A 21,982-nucleotide genomic window follows, 5' to 3' on the forward strand; every position below is an offset into this window, starting at 1 on the left:
TCTCTCTCCCTCTCTCAAATAAATAAAATATTTTAAAAAATAGTTTAAAGAACAAAAGTTGTAGCAAGAATTCAAGGTGGAAGTGAGAGTGAATGTGTACATGCAGATGGCTGGGGAGGTCTCAAGCATGCACTGCAGAGAAACATGCTTTCTCCAAATGTTCTGTGCTGACTTTACACATAACCTCATGGAGACTGTGATCCACTGAGCAGACTACTTTATTTTCTGACTTACATTTCACTCAGGATCTGTTCAGTCCATTAAAGAATGACTCCAACAAGAGTTCCATTGAGTTAGTAGATGTCCTCTTTTACTTGTCCAAACAGAGCAGACGGACGCTATGGTCACAAGGGAGGAGCATTCGAGAAGAGGTCCTCGCAAAGTTTCCCACAGACCCTGCTGTGGGGATGCTTGGGTATAACTCTCAGGAGCATAAGATGGCTGAGCAAGGCCAAGGCAGAGTAAAACTGACAATTTCAAGCTTTCCCCTCCAGACTTGTCACGTGCCTTAGATCTCCCACACTGCCCAAGTTCTGTAATCTGTTCCTCTTCCTATTCTTAGTGAGTGGCATTAAGCCCAGTGGCCACATGTCCATGAGCACTGCAGGAATCAGTTGTGATCTCTCCCGTGGATCACTCTATATTCTTTCTGCCTTGGAGATGATCCACAATTGGCTCCCAAATCCAGCCCCATTAGGTTCATTCATTCCACAGCTTCGATGTAATAATCTCCAAGGGAACTCCCCAGAGACAGGCTTGCTATGCATTCACTCCTAATTACCCTCAGCATCACAGGACATTTTATCCAGGGTAACATGAAATCCTGCACTGGAAACACTCATCACTTGGACAAAATTTATACAAAATATTGCTCTAACTGTGGTGTTATTTGAAAGTGGAGGGCCACTTGCTAGAATTTAGTGAGAGGAAAGCTATATATAACTTGTTTGGATGGAGTTAACCTCTGTATGGACTTCCTTGGGGATCTGCTGCGTTTATCACACACCGAAACTATTAATGCCATGGCAGATTGCTGTAATATAACACACACGTGCTGTCATCATCTTGCAATAACGCAAAACCAAGACATTCACTTGGGCCCTTCATTTTGACAGTTCCAGCTCAGTGCCCACTGAACTTGCTGTGCAAATCCACATATTATTTCTTGACTTTGATTCACATTTGCAGCTACATGAGGCCAAATATCCATGAGAAAACCGAAAAGCTCCATTAAAAATCTTGCTTTTTAAAAGCCAGATGTTATAACTTTGCCTAGCAAAAACATTTAGAATTTTTCCTGCTCTGTTTCTCAGTGTTTAACCTGTGTTTGGAACTCGGTAGACCTTTTTAAGACATCTGGCCACTCAAAACTCAGGCCTTAGGCTCAAATTTGAAAATGACAGATAAACAACTCCAAGGCATGTGGAGCTGCTCATTTCTTTCCCAGGCCACTCAGAGCAGTCGTCATGAGCCCAGCGACGAACGGGACACAGCTGTCTGGACGGTTGGAGCGAAGTAGTCCCTGGACATGAGGGTCAGGCTCATGGTGAGATCCCAGCAACACGGGTCTGATGAGTATCGAATGTCTGTGGCAAAGTCTGTGTGTCTGACGATTTTTAAGGTTAATCTTGTGTCTTACAAAGAGAAGGACATGCCAAAAAATTGCAGGAGGTCAGAGCTGGCCAGCTGGTCAGTCTAACACCAACAATAGAAGAGGAAGTGCTGCTTTCAAATTCTGTTTCTGTGATGTGAACTCCCTACCCAGGAGTCCTCAGGGAATCCCTTTCCTAAGAGATGTTCCACTCTATTTCACATTCCAGACCCACTGTCTCTCAGGGACCTGCCATCTTCTTACCACCATCCACATGATGCTCTCATCTACTGGATGTCTATGCCACCTTCCCTGAAATATTCTTTCTCCACTCTGAGCCTTAGTTTCTCCATTGGTAAATTGGAGAGACATCTTCCTAGGATTTTTTCAGGTTTCAAAATGACCACTTATGTAAGGGGCTCCGTCTTGCACATGGTAAGCTCTCAATAAATACACCATCAGCATCCTTTATAGGCCCATACAGAACAAAGGTTTGAAAGTTGGACTGGGTCTCTAGCTTGAGCAAATTAGGAGCTCATTATAGGAGAATTGGATCAAATGAGTTAGTCATGTAAAGAACTTTGAGTAATGCTTGGCACCTAGGAAATCTTTGATAAATGTTAGCCATTTGTATTCTTGTCCTCTCCAAGGAAGACCTGTTCTCTCTCCTTTGTCATGGCCCCTCAAGAAAGAAGCTAGTCTCACATACTGAGCACTTCAGGGATGACATCATTTGGTTGTTTTGTTTCTTGGATGTGGGTTTTTTTTTTTTTTCCACTTAGGGAAAATTCAACCTTTGTCTTTCCAGTAGGTGCCCAAATATATCTGAAGGACTGTTTGAAGGATGATGGACCATTACTCAGCACCATGTATACTTTCAGACCCCTACACGCCCTCAGGGCTGAAGTAGACCCACTTTGAGTAACCAGCCCTGTAGGCTAGGATTTCCTGTGGCTGCTGGGGGAGGCCAGGGGCCTCAGAGCAGCTGTAGGAGGATAAAGGGAAAGGCCAGGCTTAGGGCAGGTTCTGGGTTCTATGCCAGCTCTCTACCCACTGGCCTGATGTCCCCCCTCAGTTTGCTATCTTTGGAGGGACTGTTCTGGGGATCTGTTCTCACCACCTAGAAGAGCCAATGGATAAGAAGATGGCCTCAGAAGTGCCTGTAAACTGTGAACCCACTTGATCTGTCCTCAGGTCATTTTATTTCTGTCTTTCCATTTTGGGAGTAATAAGTGATTTATCTATTAGTAAGTAATAAGTTTAATAATAGGTTTAGTAATAAGTAATAATAATTAGTTATAAGTAATAAGTGATTTATTTATTTAAGATAGAAACCATTCCCTGAGTTACCAGGGGACTCATTTATTTCCATTAATTGAGATATAGTTACACATTCACATGACATCAGGTCCACCCTTGTTGTGTTCTGTGACCTGTCAGGACCCAGGGAACTGAGGCTCATGAGGAGCAGACCACCTGCCAGTTCACAGGAGTCCATACACCCACAGAAGCAGAAGACACTGGTAAATCATTGAGGCTGTGCCCTGTTTTACCCTACCAATTCCTCCGTCTCTGCGCGGAGAGGGGGAAGAGAATCCCATGCCTCTGCTCCCTATGTGGGGACCTCTTCTCACCTTGCCTGAGGGAGGCCCAGATGGCTCCTGGGACATCTGCACATTTGAGGAACCACCTCAGCCAGACTCTGAGCTTCCTGGGTCAATACTAGATGTCCATCACTTTCCAGTCACTGGCTTTCTCCTGCTTAATCCCCATCCAGTTGTCTTTTAAATTGAAAAGAAGAAACTCTAGACATCTTAAAGTTCTTATTTTGGGGGAGCTCCAATGGGCAGCTAAGAAAGCAAGGAGTCCTTAGGGTGTCAACATGTGGCCCTGACGGCGGCTGAGGCAGAGTCCAGCCATCGACCATGCACTCCACCCCTTGCTCTCTTTCCCCCTCTCCCCCCTAATCCCAGCTCCGCATCAGTCTCTAAGCATCCCCACCCCCCACTCCCACTTGCCAGGGGCAGCATTTCTCTCTCACTTCCAGCATCTACCCCCAGACCAGACCTCATCACCTCCTCTCCATCTGTGACAAAAGCTTTTGATTACATCTCAGGGTGTTGAGAAGGGTCTTCCCTAATTAAAGTCAAACACCCAAGGTGACAGAGCCCCCAATTCCTGCTGGGTGATGGCATCTTTGTCCACCCCCACAGGCAGCCTCAGCACCTACTAACCTGGCTTCCTACATCATGCTGTCTGCATTTCCACAGCACAACTCACAGAATCCCCTCTGCCCTCCAGGGCTGCCCACATGCCACCTTCTCCATGAAGCCTACCCTATCTCCCCAGAGAGTGTGTGTCCTCCATCCGTTAGCCTATCAAGCTCACTTTGTGGCTCACAGATCCCATTCTAATCTGTGTGGTGATGATTTGGGACATCTATATCCTCTGCCACACAGCATGATTTCTGAGGCTGATGACTGAGGCTTTTACAGGTTGGCACCTGCGGGTAGAAGATGTAACATCAGTTCTCCCATGAGATTTGCAATACTAAGTAGCCATCACAGTAGAAGAAGCCACAGCTGGTAGCACTGCCAGGTGTCAGGCCCAGGTTGGGCACCTGGCCTGGGATTCTGTACTGCCGTCTCAGTGGACACACGTGTACACAATCACCAACTGACTCAAGTAGACCCAAAATCAACCCAGTCCCTGGGAGAGACCCATGCCACCTGGAGGTGTAGAACCAGATCAACAGACTATTGGTGGGCTTCGGCCAGCAGACTCTTCTGGTGTCTGCCAACAATCCCAGGCCTGCCTCAACTGGGCCCTGTGCTCCACTGTCTGGGGGCTCTGAGGGCCATGTGGCCTTAGCCTAGGCCACTGTCTGGCCACTGTCAGTTGGTTATGTGCCTTTACTGGGGAGCCATGGCCTATTTATTGTAAAACTGTTTGGGGCTATATAGGGGGAAAAAAAGAAAAAAGAAAAGAAAAGAGAAAAGAGAAGAGAAGGAAAGAAAAGAAAAGAAAAAAGAAAAAAAGAAAAGAGGAAAAAACAGAAGAAAACCAAAAAGAGCTATATTTCCATAGGATACCACTTCTCATCAAGTAGTTTATCCCAAAAGTCCTGCCCAAATCCTTGCTTACAGGACAGCCTCCAGCTAATCAGAGTTACAGAGGCCCTGAGCTTCCTCTTGGTCTCAGACAGCAGTGAGGGATTGTAAGCATTTCGTCCAGCTATGGTTTCCCCTACACCCAAGCAAGGATGTCACAATTTTTGGTTAAATGAGCCTAGAGCTGGTGAGTTACCAGGCGTCTTATGACAGGTAATTCTGGTAAAGACAAATCCTTTGCCCAGGTTTCTGTGATCTTTATGCGGATCCTGTCTTTCTTCCTGACAGACAATATGCTCTGTTCCTTTCTTACTTCCATCCAGAGCGGACAGATCAATGTCCAGCCGTGATTCTGTAGTCCTGGTCTGGTCAGCACTGACCTCACAGGAAGCTTTTATGGGGAGGATTCTGACCCTCCCAGAGGAGAGGAAGCAGAGGGTGCCAGAGAGGGAAGCCAGAGGGCAGGCCTGATGGATGAGCCTGGGAGGAGAGGCCAGGGGAGGTGAAGGAACACTGCAATGCCCGAGGAGGAGGGGAACCCAACAGATCTCCAAAAAATAACTAGAAATCAAGTCTGGGGGCACCTGAGTGGCTCAGTCATGATCCTGGGATCCTGGGATGGAGCCCTACATTGGGCTCTCTGCTCACTGGGGAGCCTGCTTCTCTCTCTGCCCTTTCTTCCACTTGTGCTCTCTCTCTCTCAAATAAATCTTTAAAAATCTTTTTTTGTTTTTATTTGTAATTGAAGTTTGATTTGCCAACATATAGTATAACAAAATCTTAAAAAGAAAAGAAACCAAGTCTGTGGCCTCTCATCCTCCTTCTCTTTACTCCCTTATTTTTTCTGGAAAGAGCATTTGGCTGTCAGTTTCCTCTGGCTCTCCTTACTGCCTCTCTGACTTCTTAAAGATCAGCCCCAGGCTCACCTCCTCCAGGCAGCCTTCTCTGAATTTTCCTTGTCTGTACTGGGGCTTCTCTGCCATGGAGTGTCAGTGATGCTGTTCAGTGGTTATGAGCATCCAGTTCCTTTGCTCTCCAATGCCATTCATCTCTGCGTCCTCAGTGCCCAGTGCTCTGCCTGGCTCAAGTGAGCCTCTGCAGAAGGCGAGCCCTTGCGCGGTCTGTGTCTGTCTCCAGCTCTGTTTCACTCCTCCACTGGTGCTGTCCTAGTTCACACTCACACCATCTCCTGTCCAGGCAGCTCCCATGGTCCTCCACTCCCCCAGCCCTTTTCCCTGTCTCCACCCAGCCAGTGTGTGCTCACCTGTCACCAAAGGGACATCTCAAAGGAAGCAGAAAGACCTGGGTTCAAATCCCAGCCCTACCACAGTCTCTAGCTACGTGACTTTCATTAAGTATTCTTTTCTTTTTTAAAAAAGATTTTATTTATTTATTTATTCATGAGAGACACAGAGAGAGGTGGAGACATAGGCAGAGGGAGAAGCAGGCTCCACGCAGGGAGCCCAATGCGGAACTCGATCCTAGGACCCTGGAATCATACCCTGATTCAAAGACAGATGCTCAAATACTGAGCCACCCAGGCATTTTCTGGACAACCACAAACAGATACAGTATGGAACATTCCTTATTCCTTTAGCCCAGGCAGCTTTGTTGAGCCTAGTGTCAATCGACAGATCTGGAGTCCCCATCTCCTTCATGGCAAATCTCCAGATCTCTTTGAGTGCCTGAGGGGGCCAAGTTCCTTGAAACTCACTCCGTGGATGTGCCTGTGAATGTTGATGGTGTAATCTCTGGTCACTACCTCGTTGATGGCGGAATGGCCCTTCTTCGTCTCGCCGCACTTCTTTGCAGGAGCCATTCTGCCAGGCCCTGGATGGAAAGGAAGCTGTCGTTGTTTTTAATATAAACTTATACTGAGGTAACTATACATTCAAATGTGGTTGTAAAAAATAATACAGAGATCCCATGTACTGTTTATACAATTTCCCCCTAAAGGTAGCATTTTGCAAAACTATAGTGTAGTATCATAAACATGACATTGATATTGCTACAATCCCCAAATCTTCTTCAGATTTCACTAGTTTTTACTTTTACCCATTTGTGTGTGTATTCAGCATCATAAAATTTTATCACGTGTATAGGTTTGTTTATTCATGACCAGAGTCAAAATACAGAACAGTTCTATCTTTATGACCACATCCACCTCCCTTCTTCATCCCATCTCTAGCTCCAGCTGACCACCAATCTGTTCTCCATCCCTGTAATTTTATCATTTTAAGCATGTTATATAAATGGAATCATACAGTATGTAATTTTTGGAGATTTGCTTTTTTTCATTCAGCATAATTCTCTTGAGACCCATCCAAGTTGTTGCATGTGTCAATAGTTGTTTCCTTCTTATTGCTGAGTAATATATTCATGGTATGGATAAACCACAGTTTGTTTAATCATTCATCCATCGAAGGGTATCTGGGCTCTTTCCAGTTTTTGACTATTATGAATAAAGCTGCTTTGTACACTTGGATACGGGTTTTTACATGCACATAAGTTTCTACTTCTCTGAATAAATGCTCAAGAATGCAATTGCTGGGTTGTACGTTAGTTGTATGGTTAATTTTATATAAAACTGCCAAACTGTTTTTCAGAGGGCCTACAACATTTTACTTTTCTACGAGTAATCTAAGAGTGATACAGTTTCTCCACAGCCTCACCAGCGTATGGTGTTTTTACCATCACTGTTTTTAATTTTCACCATTCTGAATCACCATAGTGATTATCTTATTATGGGTTTTAATTTGTATTTCCCTAATAACTAATGATGTTGAACATATTTTCATGTGATTATTTGTCATCTGTATATGCTCTTCAGTGTGACGTCTGTTCATATCCTTTGCCCATTTTCTAATTAAATTGTGGATTGTTGCTGGTAGGTTTTAAGAGCTTTCTGTGTTCTAGATATTAGTTCTTTATAAGATATGTGGTTTGCAAACATTTTTGCCACATACAGCAAAAGATTTTGTTTTGAATATGGTTCAGTGTGTAGATTTCTTCTTTTGTGAGTCATTCATTTGGTGTCAAATCTAAGAACTATTCCTCTATTCTTATATCCTGAGGATTTTTTCTCTATGTTTTATTTCAAAAAGTTTTATAGTTTTACATTTAACTCAGATTCATTTTGAGTTAATTTTTGTATAAAATGTAAGGTTTAGCTCAAGCTTCATCTTGTAATTTTATTCATTTGAATTTCTCTATTTCTCTTTTCAGTTTTATCAGTTTTGCTTTATGTATTTTGGGGCTCTGTTGTTTGGTATATACAAATTTAGTTTCATTATATATTTCTGGTAGATTGTTATCTTTATCACTATATAACATTCATCTTATCTCTTACTTTTATTTGTGCTTAATAATATATTAATTAATTAATTATAGATTAATATAATTAATATAGATTTATATTAATATAATTAATATAGATTAATATAATTTAATCTATATTAGTTCTGGATGGCATATTTTTCTATCATTTAACTTTCAACCTGCCTATGTCATTGCAATTTAAATTCATTTCTTAGAAACATCATTTACTTGAGTTATTATTTTATTCACTCTGCCAGTCTCTCTTTTGGTTGGTGTGTTTATACCATTTATAGTCAAGGTAAGTATTGATAAATTAACACTTAAATCTTCTATCATTTTATTATTTATTTTCTCTTTGTTTCTTATGGTCTTGATGTTTCTGTTAGGTATTTTAGGATAAGATTTACATTTAAATTGGTGGACTCTGAATAAGACATTTGCCCTCCATAATGTGGCTTGACCTCATCCAGTTAGTTGAAGGCCTTAATAGAACAAAAACCTGACCTCCCTAAGAAAGAGGGAATTCTGCAGCAGGCCTTCAGACTTGAACTACAACATTGGCTCATCCTGTGTCTCGGCCTGCCAGTCTACTCTGCAGGTTTTGAACTTGAATAGACATACTACCTGTTTATCATTCATTACTTGATGGTTGTTTAAGCTGTTCAAACTTGTTTTCTCAAATTTCTCTTGTTATTCCTTTTTTGACCTATTGACTGTTTAGGGATATGTTGGTTAATTTAGACAAACTTGGGGATTTCCAAATTTTTTTTTTCTAATTTCATTCCTTTGAAGTCGAGAAAATAAATATGATTGCAAGCCTTTTAAGTTTATGAAGACTTATTTTGTGGGCTGCATATGGAGAATAATTCATATGCATTTATATGATTTATATTGCTTTTTCAAGGTGCATTTATTTGGTTTATAGAGTTATTCACATGTTCTATTTTGTTGTTGAACAGTTGTTCTATTCTTTATTGATATTGGGGTATTGAAGTCTTTAACTATTATTGTTGAATTGTCCAGTTTTCAATTCTGTCAGTTTTTGCTTCACGTATTTTGAGTCTCTGTTGTTACATGCATATATGTTTACAATCATTATATTTTCTGGATGGATTAACCTTGATATTATTATAAGGTCTTTCATTGTATCTACTAATGATTTTGTCTTAAATGTCCTAAAGTTCTCTTTTGTGTGCTCTTTGCACGGTATATCTTTTTCTATTCTTTATTTGTGTCTCTGAATATAAGATGTGTCTCTTTTAGACAGTACATAGTTGGATAATTTTTAATACATTCTTCCAATCTCTGTCTTTTGATTGGGGTATTTAATCCATTTATAAGTAATATAATTACTTATGAGGTGGGATTCAAGTTTGAAATTTTTTTATCTATATCCTGTATCTTCTGTTGTTTCACTGTCGCTTGATTTCTCACTCTTCGTGGTGTTAAACAGGCAGTTCCTAGTGTAGCAGTTTAATTCCTTTTTTATTTCTTTCCTGGACTTTTGTAAGTTATCTTCTTAGTCATTGCCCTGGAGATTGCAAGTATCATTTTGAAGTGCATAAAACTTTGTTCCACTATTTCTTCATTCCCTCCCTCATCCTTGCTATTATTTTCATAAAAATTATATTTTATATGTTTATGTAAGTTTGTATTTATGTATGTTTTGTATGTTTAAATATAAAGTTACATTTTTATATGTATAAAATACAGTTTTATAGTCATTTTAATGCAATATTTTAAGATAGACAAAAAGAGATTTACAGGCAGAAACATATTTATATTGTCTTTCTTATTGCATGGTTGTTTTTACTGCTGCTTTTTGCCTTTGTGTGGATTCTGTCTAGTGTCCTTTCATTTTAGCCTAAGAAATTCTGTTTAGTTTTTTGGGTTTTTTTGTTTTGTTTTGTTTTTTTGAAGGTCTGCTAGCAACTAAATCTTGTTTTTATTTATCTGGAAATGCTTTAATTTCTCTTTCATTCTTGAAGGAGAGATTAGCTAAATAAAGAATTTTTGCTTAATAGGCTTTTTTTTTTTTCCAAAATTTTGAAGATGTCATCCCATTGTTTTCTGACCTCTGGTTTCTGATGAGAAGCCAGCTATTAATATTATTGAGTATTCCTTGAACTTAATAAGCTGCTTCTCTTTTATTGTTTTTAATACTTTGTCTTTGAATTTCATTAATTTGACTATGATATGTCTATGGTGGATCTTTTGGATTTTGTTCTATTTGAATGTGTAGATTAATAGTTTTTTTTACCAAATTTGAGAAACTTTCAGATATTTTATTAATTTTTTTACTGTCTCTTTCCTTTCTCATCTCTGTCTGGGCCTCTTATTATGCATATGTTGGTACATTTACTGGTGGCCTACAGACCTTTGAGGTTCAATTCATTTTTCTTCATTATTTGTTCTTTCTAGAAACTTCTCAGCCTGGATTATCTTTATTGAACAATCTTTAAGTTTATTGATTCTTTCTTTTCCCAGCTCGAATATGTTCTTGAGTTCCTCTTGTGACTTTTAACTTAAACTCCAAAATTTATATATAAATATATATATATATGTATAGCTATTGATATAGAATATATATATAGTGAATAGAATAGAATATATATATATATAGTGTATATATGTGTGTGTATATATATATATGTAATTTCTCTGTTTATTGACATTCTGTATTTGGTGAGACATCGTTGTAATACTTTTATTTTATTCTTTGTACATGCTTTTAGTTATTTGAACATTTGTGTAATAACTGATTTAAATTCTTTGCATAGTAAATACAAAATCTGTGCCCTCTGGAGGACATTTTCTGTTGCCAACTTTTTTTTTCTGTGTATGTGGCATATTTTCTTGCTTCTTTGCATATCTCATAATTTTTTTGTTATAAACTGGACCAGTGACTCCTTTTTTTAAAAAAGGCTTTCTTTATTTATTCATGAGAGACACAGAGAGAGAAGCAGAGACATAGGCAGAAGAAGAAGCAGGCTTCTTTCAGGAAGCCCAGTGCAGAGATTTCTCAGTCCCAGGACTACGGGATCACAACCTGAGCTGAAAGCCGATGCCAAACCACTGAGCCACCCACGCATCCCAGACTAGTGACTACTTGCCTCAGCCTTTCCTGTACATGTGTTCTGGCTTTTAGATCTCCAGGAATATATCAGAGTTTTTCAAAATTCCCTATGGTAGTCTATCTGCCAGAATTTCTTTTTAAATTCCCAGTCAGGGTCTAGTTTTCCTAGAATGAAATCACAGCCTTAGGTAGCTGAGATCTTGCCAGCTGTTTGGTATTGGTTCAATACTGTACTGGGAGTAGATTTCCTTTTTGTCTTCACAATTTCTCACCCCCAACTGAGCTAAAATGAGCTCTGAGTCAAATCAAATAGCCACCACATTCTTTTTTTTTTTTTTTTTTTGCCACCACATTCTGTAAATAGAAATTTGCCAGGGAGCTAAAAGTTCTGAGAAAATACTGACTGTTTTCTGGCAGACTACTCCTCTCTGCCTCCTTGAGGACTTTCCCTCCCCATCCTTCTGCTAGTAGTAAGTGTGCCTTTGGCCCCGTCCTAAACTAACTTTTCATCTCACTGGACCTAGTCTCTCGGAATCCACTTGTCCATTCATGGATCATGTATACTCCAATGACTTTGAAATATAAATTTCTCTCCCAGAACTCTGAGGATTTAAGCTCTCAATTGGAAAGTTTCTCTTGAACATTCCTCTGGGAACAAAAAATATTTTAAGAACTGAACTTACTCTCTTCCAAGCCCTGATTCCTGAAATGGCCCATCTTCCTTTTTATTATATTAAAGACAGGAATCTTTACAAAGAAGTTGAAGTGAGTCTCCTTGTGCTTTTTCTTCCCACATCTCTGTCACTCCACATCCACATAGTTAAGGTTCCAAGAAGTTCTTCCCGTACACTCTGTCACTCTGTCCCAGGCTTCCTTTCACTACTATCCACACTCTCATTGCCCAGCTTAGGCCACTGGCTTCAATTTTCCAGGGTGGAATAGAGATATTCCTAGCACATACACCTGTGGTGCTCTGTAATTAATCTATTCAGAGCTCTTACCACTCTGAATTCTAGTTGTCCTTTGCTGATCTATCTTCCACCCCATACCATAATCTTCAGGAAAAGATCGGGTCTCATTTGTCTTCATTCCCTTGATTATGGTGCTTGGTAGACACTCAAAAATGTATGTTGAGTAGGCAGCAGTGACTAAAACTAATGACAGTCAGATTGTAAATTTGGGTTATCTGGCGGGGGTGGGGGGAGTGAGTGACAGTTAATAAAGACAATGAGTGACAATGAAAATGCCTCTGATTCTGATCAGAAAATGTAATCTGATCTGATTAATTAGATGTGCATTCCTGAGGTGTTTTACTAAACATTTATGAAAGACAGGGCTATGAAAACACCATGAAAAACTTGGCAATCATTCTCCACTCTGCAGCGTAACTTTGTGGTTCAGATATAATTTAAAGAAAGATATGACTAGACAGCTCAGGATCACCATCTTTTTGGATTCCTAATTCTTGTTCCTTGGCTAGAAAACCCACAGAGATTTTTTTCAGTTTTCTTGAGAGTAGAAATGTGTTTTTTTCCAGTTAATGGCAGGTCAAAGTATTTCTTTTTGAGATTTGAGAAAACGCTGTCTTAAAAGTACCCAGAAAAACAGATAACCTTGACCACCGGGAACTTTAAATTTGAATTTGAAATGAAGTCATTGGAAAATAAAACACTCAAAATGCAAGTACTTTTAAAAGGCATCTATCTGCACAATCTGCAATTTGCAGACCGACTCTCCCACAGCTTGCATCCAAATCTTGCTTTCCAGGGAGGCCTGAGAGTAATGTATTTATTTATCCTGACCATACTGAGTCAGATAGTGTCCTACTAAAATTCACATCGAGCTTAATAAATAGAATATCACCCTTACTTTTAGATCCCAAGTGTCCCTCCTCTACAACCAGAAAAACAATTTTAAAGGAAGAAATCTCTGCAGAAATGCTAGCTATGAGCAAGGTCTCTCCTCCCTGCCACTCCTTAAGGCATCCAAAAACCAGCTATTCCTTCCTACTTTCTATCACTTAGAGTTAAAGTAGATGGCCTGGATTTGGCCAACCTGTTACTTTCATTTAGTACATTGAATCTTGAGAGAGTGACACAAACACTTAGGGACACTTGAGAAAATATTCAGGATAGCCAAAGGCCCAGGGGTGTCATCTGAAAAAGGGCTTTCATGGCTGATATATTTCCTGTTATTTAGCTTCCCTTGGTTCTAGTCAGTTCTTCAAATCTGCTCACCAGCTTTTCCATGAATTCTGGGAGTGTCTCTATATATATCCAACAAATTCTTCTGTTGCTTATGCTACTCAGAATCAGTATTTGTTACTTGTAACTAAACCTCTGCTCCTGTGCTCTCTCATAGTGGAAAATCCATTGCAACATGGCAGCTCCTGTCTGACATATCTCTGAGTTCCAGCACCTAGCCTAGCCCTGAACCAACCCCAGAGTCAGCACCAGGAAATAGCTGTTGGCCAAATGATGCCTTAGCGTTAAAAGAAAAAAATCTTGGGATGTAGACTGAAGGAATTTGTAGAAAACTTCCCAGCTCCAGGAACTCTGCCTGTCATGAGACGCCATTATGTCTATTGATTTGGATTCTCTGGCTTGGTACGAGGAACACACGTCACTTGTCTTTCTCCTTAGTAATACCAAACAGCTGCTCTGAAGTGAACACCATATGAAGTGCTTATAACCCCCTTCTCTACATAAATGGAATAAAGATGACTTTCCCTTTCATAAACCATGGTTAGGAAAAGAGCCAAAAGATTCATTGTCTTCTCTCTGCTCTAGCAAGTCTCTGGGATCCTACACAGTAAAGCAAGGGCACATATTCCCTGGGTAGCACCAGCCCCATTCCAGGCAGCTGCCATTTCTCTACCTCTAGAGCTGCAAGGTCAGGTGCCATCAGGTTTGAAGCCCTCTGCCCCTCTGCAGAGGTAGGCCAGTCCCATCCTGCCAATTAATCCTTCCAAGAAGTGTTTCACTGAGGGCTGAGGTCGAGCTGGGGATCTGTAGTCTAATGAGTGCAACAGACATAAGAACACATTTGCCCAACAGATGGACAAGGCTCTCGTTTGATGTTTGCTTACACTAAGTGAATAAAGAGGAGTACAACGGAGGTGCTAGAAGGAGTCAGAGAAGATCCACTGCAGAGGTGTTCCTGAAACTAGGTCTTGATGTCAGATTAGGACCAATGGGCAATGCAGGATGGATGTTTCAGATTGAAATACAACTTGAGCAAAGACACAATGGCCTGAAGGTACAAACGGGAGTCAGGATGGGAGGACAGAATTGTAAGTTGTCTGCAATTACAGCAAGGCTTCTCTGCGTGGGCCAGGAGTGGGGCCTCCTTTATGGGAGACCTGGGGGACTTAGGCTGAGTCACTCTCCATTTGGAAACACTGGAGTAGAAGGACCTCTTGCCCTGGAGAGCATCTTCAACTTGGGGGCCGTGACTCTAGCTGGTCCTTGAGTATTTCCCACAAGCTTGGATACAGGCCCTTTCTTCCTTTACAGGGCAGGGGCTGGGACAAGTGAAATGCCCAATGAAGAACCATCAGGCACTGTGTCCCTCAGCCTGGCCACAGAGCTCCATCAATTTATTCAACCAACATTTATTGGTTATCTATGGTATACTGTGCCAAGGGTAGGTGGTCTAAAAGTAACTGATACACCTTGTGCAATGCCACTAAACACATGCAATGCCACTAAACACATGCAACCACTAGAAATGATACAGAAAGAGTATTTAATGATTTAGAGAAGGAATATATTCTATAGGAAAAGGAAAGTTACAAATATGTTATTCACAGAATAATGGTATTTTCTTTTTTAAGATTTTATTTATTTATTTGAGAGAGAGTTGTGGGTGCACACATGTGAGTGGGAGGGGGGACAGAGGGAGAGAGAGAGAGAGAATCTCAAGCAGATTCTGCACTGAGTGCAGATTCTGCACAGAGCCCAACATGAAGCTCGATCTCAAAACCCTGAGATCATGACTTTAGCCAAAATCAAGAGTCAGGCACTTAAGGGACTAAGGCACCCAGGCACCCTGAACAATGGTATTTTCTATAAGAGAAAAACTTCCTTTCAGCAGAGAAATTGGAAGGATGTGTTCATAATATCAATACACACAATTGAATATCAATTCAAAATACAATACATGCATTTTCTCTGAGTGGTAGGATTACAGTTAATTTATAATTTCTTCATTATTACTATTTTCCAGATTCTCTATAATGCACATGTATAATTTTGAATCTGGGAAAAAAGGAAAGAAAAATTTTATGTACAATGAAAAGCACAGCTCTTGTGTTCCCAGAGATGCTCACAGGCAGCACAGGACTCAATCATGCCCACATAGAAGTGGATTGATGGTGGATGTTAGGAGACTCTGGGTCCTATTTCAACTTATTATTTTAGCAGGCAGTTATCTTGTTTAGCTTTAGCACGCAGCTACTGGCCTATTTTGTGGGCTGTGATTCCAGTGACAGTTTAATTGTGAGGGCTCTTGCTGTTTCATTATGGTCTGCTTATTTATCTGGTGCTTCTGGGGCTCCCTTGAGCCCTGCTGGTGCCACCTGAGGAGATAGGTGTGGTTCCAGATGGGGCACCAGTGTGGCAGGTATGGGGAATCATGTCAAAGGGGACAAGAGGTTTCTCTGGTTGGGTGTTTATTGTGACAAAATTCCCTTATTGTGATGGTGACCTACCCTCAAACCCTAGGGTCTCTAGTGGGAGATCAGGATCTCAGCCCTGTGGGGATAAAGAAGCTGACTGTGGGGTGGGGAGGGAGTCCCCCTTGCCTGAGCCACCAGGTCCAGGAAGCCTCTCAGTGGAGGAACTACCTCTCAAGCCTGGGTAGGGAGCTCTGCCCTTGGCTCTTTATGGGGAATGGGGTTCTCCAATTGATCCCCCTAGCGTGTAGTGTTCTAGGAACTCTCATCCATACAGGGAGGGAAGAGCCTACAGGTGTCTCCTACGGTAGGTGGGCATGGGAAACACGGGCTCTGGGTCTCCTTCTTCTCCTGGCAGGGGTGGGGAGCAAAGAGATGGCATCACTGTGTCCTTCCTGCATCTAGGGCCAGATGCAGGAGACCAGTTCTCCTTCCTACCACCTGTCAGAGTTCTGGGTGACTGCCTGCCCCGTGGGTTCTGGCCGGAAGCCAGCTGGAGCAGACAGGAGCAGGGAGAGTGGGACCTTTGTCATCTCCACAACACAAGGCCCTTGTCGGTCTCATTCACTTCCTCTCTCTCCTCCATCCTTTACACTTTCTGTTGAGGTATAATTCACGTACTATAAAGGTCACCATCTCACATGTCCAGTTTGGTGATCTTAGCACAGGCACCAGCTATGCAGCCAGCATGACTAGGAGCTCCGGGCACCGGGATGGCCCAGAAGGAACTCCGCCCTCCCTTGCCCCTCCTGCCAGCCCCTGACAACTGCTCATCTACCTTCTGTCTACAGGAATTTGTCTTTGCTGGACACTTCACAGAAATGGAATCGTACAGTAAAATGGTGCTTTATGACTGGCTTCTTTTGCTTTGCGAGTCATCAAGATTCACCCATGTCATATGTAGTATTTTATTCTTTTTATTTGCAAATAAGATTCCATTAAATAGATTCTGTTTAGTGTACCCTTTAAACACTTGAATACAGACGTAGTTTCCACTTTGGGCTGTGATGAATAATGCTGCCATGGACATTCATGCACAAGTTATTGTGTGAACATGTATTTTTATTGTTCTTGGTTTTGTGCCTAGGAGTGGAGTTGTTGGCACATATGGATGCGGTTCTGACTTATGCTACAACAGGGCTCAACCTCGGAAGCATGATACTAATTGCAAGAAGCCAGCCACAAAGGACCACATGTTGCATGATTCCATCTAAATGAATGTCCACAACAGGAAAATCCATTGGAGCCCGAATGCTAGATTCGTGGTTGCCTAACGATGGTGTCTTGGCTGGGGAAGAGGGGTGACGTCTAATGTGTTCCAGGTTTGAGAGGACATGAGGAAAACATTCTAAAGTTGACTGTAAGAATGGTCGCACATTTCTGAGAATACACTAAAAACCCTTGACTTGTACACCTTAGATAGGTGACTTGTATGGAATGTGAATTACTATCACAGTTAAGGCTGTTCTTTAAAAACAGAGAGGGAAGGAAGGAGGAAGAGAGTAGGGGGATAGGGCTGGGGCCCCTACCTCTGTGTCCCCCAGGGCGAGAGGTCAGTGTTTCCGGGAGCCACAAAGCTCCAGCCCTAATGTGTCATCTGAAGCAAGGGCCGCTGTAAATCACCGGACCACTGAGGAATGGCTCTGTAAACATGCGCCAGCAGCCTGGCTACATAGTGATTACCTCTTTATTGACCCTCGGATACCTTCTGGGGATTGAGTTGCTTGGAACTCTATGTGCCTTCTGAGTCCCCCTGTGCAAGTCGGAGCCCCTGTTTCCCAGCCAGGGAATCCCAGCGACCCCAACCTCTGTGCTGTAAGTGTCAGAGATGATAAAGAGGGGCCAGATCGCCCATAGGAAATGGTGGGAACCTTACCTCCAAAACGGAGGCAACAGGACTGGGCAGTGTTCTGGGGAATTCCTCAGAGCTGCTCTCCCGCAAGTACCCATGGGTTGGGTAACAGAAGAGGGGGCAACCAGATATTAGACTGGGGAGCTCTGGCTTTTCCAAAACCCTTCTGTCCTGGTGGCTTGCGCCAGGTTTGATCAGTTTTATTAGATTGAAGTTTCAAGATACATACAAAGTAAGGAAGGGATGTGCACTTCATAGAGGGAATGTTGGTGGCATGGAGCTAATGCAGTAGCTTACACCAGGTGAAGGCCAGAGTGGGCCTCAGGACCCCACAAGAGCAGCAGAATGTCACACAGCCTGTGGTTGGAGCCTGCCCTGGCCACAGTAACCTCTTCAGGTACAGTATACCAGCCATGCACTCTGCATTCATTAGCTTAAACAAAGCAATTACAGATAGACATATATAGTGATGGTTCTCAGTTCAAAGAGAAATGATTTAGAACCACCTGGTCCTTTGAATTCAGGAGATTGCTCCTGCTTGTCAATTTTAGAAGGGTGGGAAGAGACGAAAAGGAGAGAATATCCTGGGAAATATTTTGGAAACTGCAAAGCACTAGGCAAACACCATCTTACCTTTATGCTCAGGTTTCTTACTCAGGGACCCATCTGAGGACATAGCAGTAGAGGCCCAAGAGCCCTTGCTGTGCCTGTCCTCCAGAGAGCAGCAGAGCAACCATACCAGCTCCCCACTCTTACAGCCCTGACTTCACACAGGCCCCATGTTCACACCCCACTGTGCCAGGAATTGCCCTTGTTAGGGAGAATTTAGCAGTTTTCAGAATCCCGTGTGCCTACTCTTTCCTCTGGTGGCACGACAGATCGGTGGGGCTGGAAGGGCAGGGATAAGCATCTCCAGGTACAAAGGGGCTCAGAGGGATCAGGATCCTAAGTGCTTCATCCTCACAATCTGGTGTCATGGGGAGGGTCAAAGGTGGTGGCTTGGGATCCCTGGGTGGCGCAGTGGTTTGGCGCCTGCCTTTGGCCCAGGGCGCGATCCTGGAGACCCGGGATCGAATCCCACGTCGGGCTCCTGGTGCATGGAGCCTGCTTCTCCCTCTGCCTATATCTCTGCCTCTCTCTCTCTCTCTGTGACTATCATAAATAAATAAAAAAAATTAAAAAAAAAAAAAAAGGTGGTGGCTTGTCAGAGAGGCCCAGCTTCCCTCAGCCCAAATGCTGATGTCATTACCCAAACACCCCTGTGGTTCTTAGCCTCTTAGCTCTCATAACTGTGCAAATCTGACTATACTGGAACCAGGCCTACGGGGATCCAGAAGCTCCCCATGCCCGGATCCTAACTGCCCCCCTGAGGGAGCCTTGGCATCCCATCACACAGGAACTGGAGCGCACGCAAGCAGTGCTGCAGGGGCCCTCAGTGTCCTGAAGCTTGTGGCCAAAACGTCCATTAAGACGTGTAGAGGTACTTCTTTCCACAAAGAGGAGACCCAAATATTTTTTCGAAGCTTGTGCCTCTTTCAATTTCCCACTTTTGAAAGAAACATGGATCCAGAGAAATACTTCTCTATTATAAGGGAAAAAAGAGATAATGCAAGTATAACAATAGGCAAGCAGTGACCCTCTGCTCCTCACCTGTGGATGTGAAGGGGAGCCATGGGGCAAATAGGATTGAAGTGGGAGCTGCTTCTCACTTCCATGCCATTGTCCCCAGGGGAAAGTGTGTCTGGTTTCACAAGATGTTCTGAGTTCCCAGGGAACATGGAAATGTGCGCTTTTATATGCCACCTCCCCATTCTCATATGGAATACAAATCTCGTCTTCCTCTAAAGCTCCATGAAGACGAGCTATGCAAAGTGCATTGGGGGCCTTTTTTTTTTTTTTAATATGGAACCCTTGATGAACTTGCATGCCATCCTTAGGTGGGGGCTGTGCTAACCTTCTCTGTATTGTTTCAATTTTAGTATATGTGCTACTGAAACAAGCACCTTGGTATCCAAATCTGATCTCCAAGTTTGGACGTCTTGCTCACGTTTTATACAAGAAGTTGACTCACCCTCTGCATATGTGCCCCAAAGACCTGAGAGGGGGCACAAAGAGGTTCCCAAGTGCTGTCCTACCTGAAAGCATTCAGGGGACACCCCACTCTCTCCAACTCTGAGGATCAACCACACAAGCATATACTGAGCCTGATTGGTTTTATTCTTAGGAAATAAAGGTGAATTAATTGACCACACGGTTCTACATTTTTGGTTTTATGATAAGGTGGAAAATCAGCTCCTCATTCCAAAAGAGTAGAGAATGATTTAGTGAATTTTGTTCAAAAGCCTTGCCCTATTAAGTTGAGGATATGGCTTCAACCATCAATATTGGTTAGCAAAAAGTGTAGATGTGGCCCCTGAGAATCCCAAGTTCAAGGGCTTATAGCTTAATATAAACAGGCTGTGAACTTTTGACTAAAACAGGTAAAGTAATGACAAACAAACCATGATGAAATGAAAACTAATCAGAGGAGAATAATTGTCTCAATTTTTTCGAGAAGCCCCACTAATCCTAAAGGATATGATCTCACCTTCTAGCCACGCAGCTGCCGTCCTCACAGGGCAGCTGTGGACAGGCTGACATCCTGGGCTGTGTGTGCACCTTTGCTCCCTGCCCCAGCCACCTGGGGGGAAAGCTTGGCCAGCGTCTTCCTCCCTCACAGCCTCTCTCAAGGTCCTCTCCTTTTCTCTCCTGACCAACGAGCCCCATGCTTCAAGCTCTCCTTGGTATGCTCATGCACACCTGTATTTTTCCTCCTTGTTCACAGAATTTAAAAGAAAGCATTTGAGGAAATTACAACAACTGACAAAAATGAAGTTGAACAAATTCACTGCCACCTTCCTTCAGTATATTCCCCACACAGCAGCCAGTGATCCATTAAAATTCAAAGATTCTATCAAACCTTTGCTCCAGGCCTGCAGTGGCTCTCTAATTCTCCAGTGAATGCCATGGTCCTTCAAATGACTTCCAAGTGTTGCTATGATTTGCTCCCTACCTTCCCTCAACTCACATCTATGGTCTCCCCTCCTCCTGCTCTCTCCCTCCGCCATTCATTCAGTCAGACACACTGACTCCTCAAGCACACCAGGTCCCCCCCTACCCCAGGGAATTTTGCACTTGCTGCTCCTTCTGCCTGGAATCACTTCCTCTGATAGCCACATCCCTAAGCTACATGACTTACTCCCTCACTTCCTTCAGATCTTTATTCAAACGACATCTCATTGTGGTTCTGATTTGCATTTGTCTGATGATTACTGATGCTGAGCACCTTATTAGATACTTCTGGGCCATTTGTATGTCTTCTTCAGAAAAAAAATGTCCATTCAGGTCCTTTGCCCATTTTTAATAATATTTGTTTTTTGCTATTGAGTTTTCATAGAAACAGAGAAGAGAGTGGTGGTTGCCAGGGGCAGAGGGTAGGGGAAATAGAGGCAGATCAAAGAATAGAAACTTCTAGTTACAAGAAGAAGAAGAAGAAAGAAGAAGAAGAAGAAGAAAAGAAACCTCTAGTTACAAAAGAAATAAATTCTGAAGATCTAATGTACAGACTATAGCTTATAATGTGGTTTGTATACTTTAAAGTTGCTGAAAGTAGACCTTAAGTGTTCTCACCAAAAAAAGAAGAAAAGAAAGAAAGAAAGAAAGGAAAGAAAGAAAGAAAGAAAGAAAGAAAGGAAGGAAGACAGAAAGAAAGAAAGAAAGAAAGAAAGAAAGAAAGAAAGAAAGAAAGAAAGAAAGAAGAAAGAAAAAAGGAGTTAGCGATGTAAGATGATGGGTATGCCAATTATGTGGATCTCTGTAATCACTCCACAATGTATATGTATATCATACCATCACATTTAAATATATACACTTTAAATATATACAAGTATATCTGTCAATTATTCCTCAAAAGTTGAGGGAAAAATGTCACCTCCCTGAGACTGTCCCTGGCCGCAGTATCTAGCACTTGGAGTTACCGTCCCCAGCTCCACCACCCCTCCCTGGGCTCCCTCTGGCTCTGCTAGCCCTCAGGCATCACTCCTTTTCTGAGGTGCAGTCTGTTTTACATATTACCTTGTCTGTTAACCACTTCCCTGACAGCAAGGATTTTGTTCTCTTTACTTGACTCATGCTTGACTCCCAATAAATGTTGAAAATCTTATTCCTTTAAAAAAAGTCGCAGAATAAAAATAATATCTACTCCCTGGTAAGAGGACATGGAGAAAGCTCTGCTCCCATACTCTGTGCTGTGTGGGGACCTGGGCAGGTCCTTTGTCGCTGAGTCTTGGTCCCCTCTATAAAATGGGCACAATTATACCTG

General features: G+C 42.3%; 1 non-coding gene across 1 annotated transcript; it reads right to left on the minus strand.

Moving 5' to 3' along the window:
• Positions 1 to 19,518: 19,518 nt before the first annotated feature.
• Positions 19,519 to 19,625, minus strand: LOC129523084 (U6 spliceosomal RNA). Its single transcript, XR_008667046.1, has one exon. It is a non-coding gene; the product is annotated as a U6 spliceosomal RNA (small nuclear RNA).
• Between the last annotated feature and the right edge of the window lie 2,357 nt (positions 19,626 to 21,982).

Source organism: Nyctereutes procyonoides, unplaced genomic scaffold (assembly GCF_905146905.1).
Source record: "Nyctereutes procyonoides isolate TBG_1078 unplaced genomic scaffold, NYPRO_anot_genome, whole genome shotgun sequence".
Lineage (NCBI taxonomy): Eukaryota > Metazoa > Chordata > Mammalia > Carnivora > Canidae > Nyctereutes > Nyctereutes procyonoides.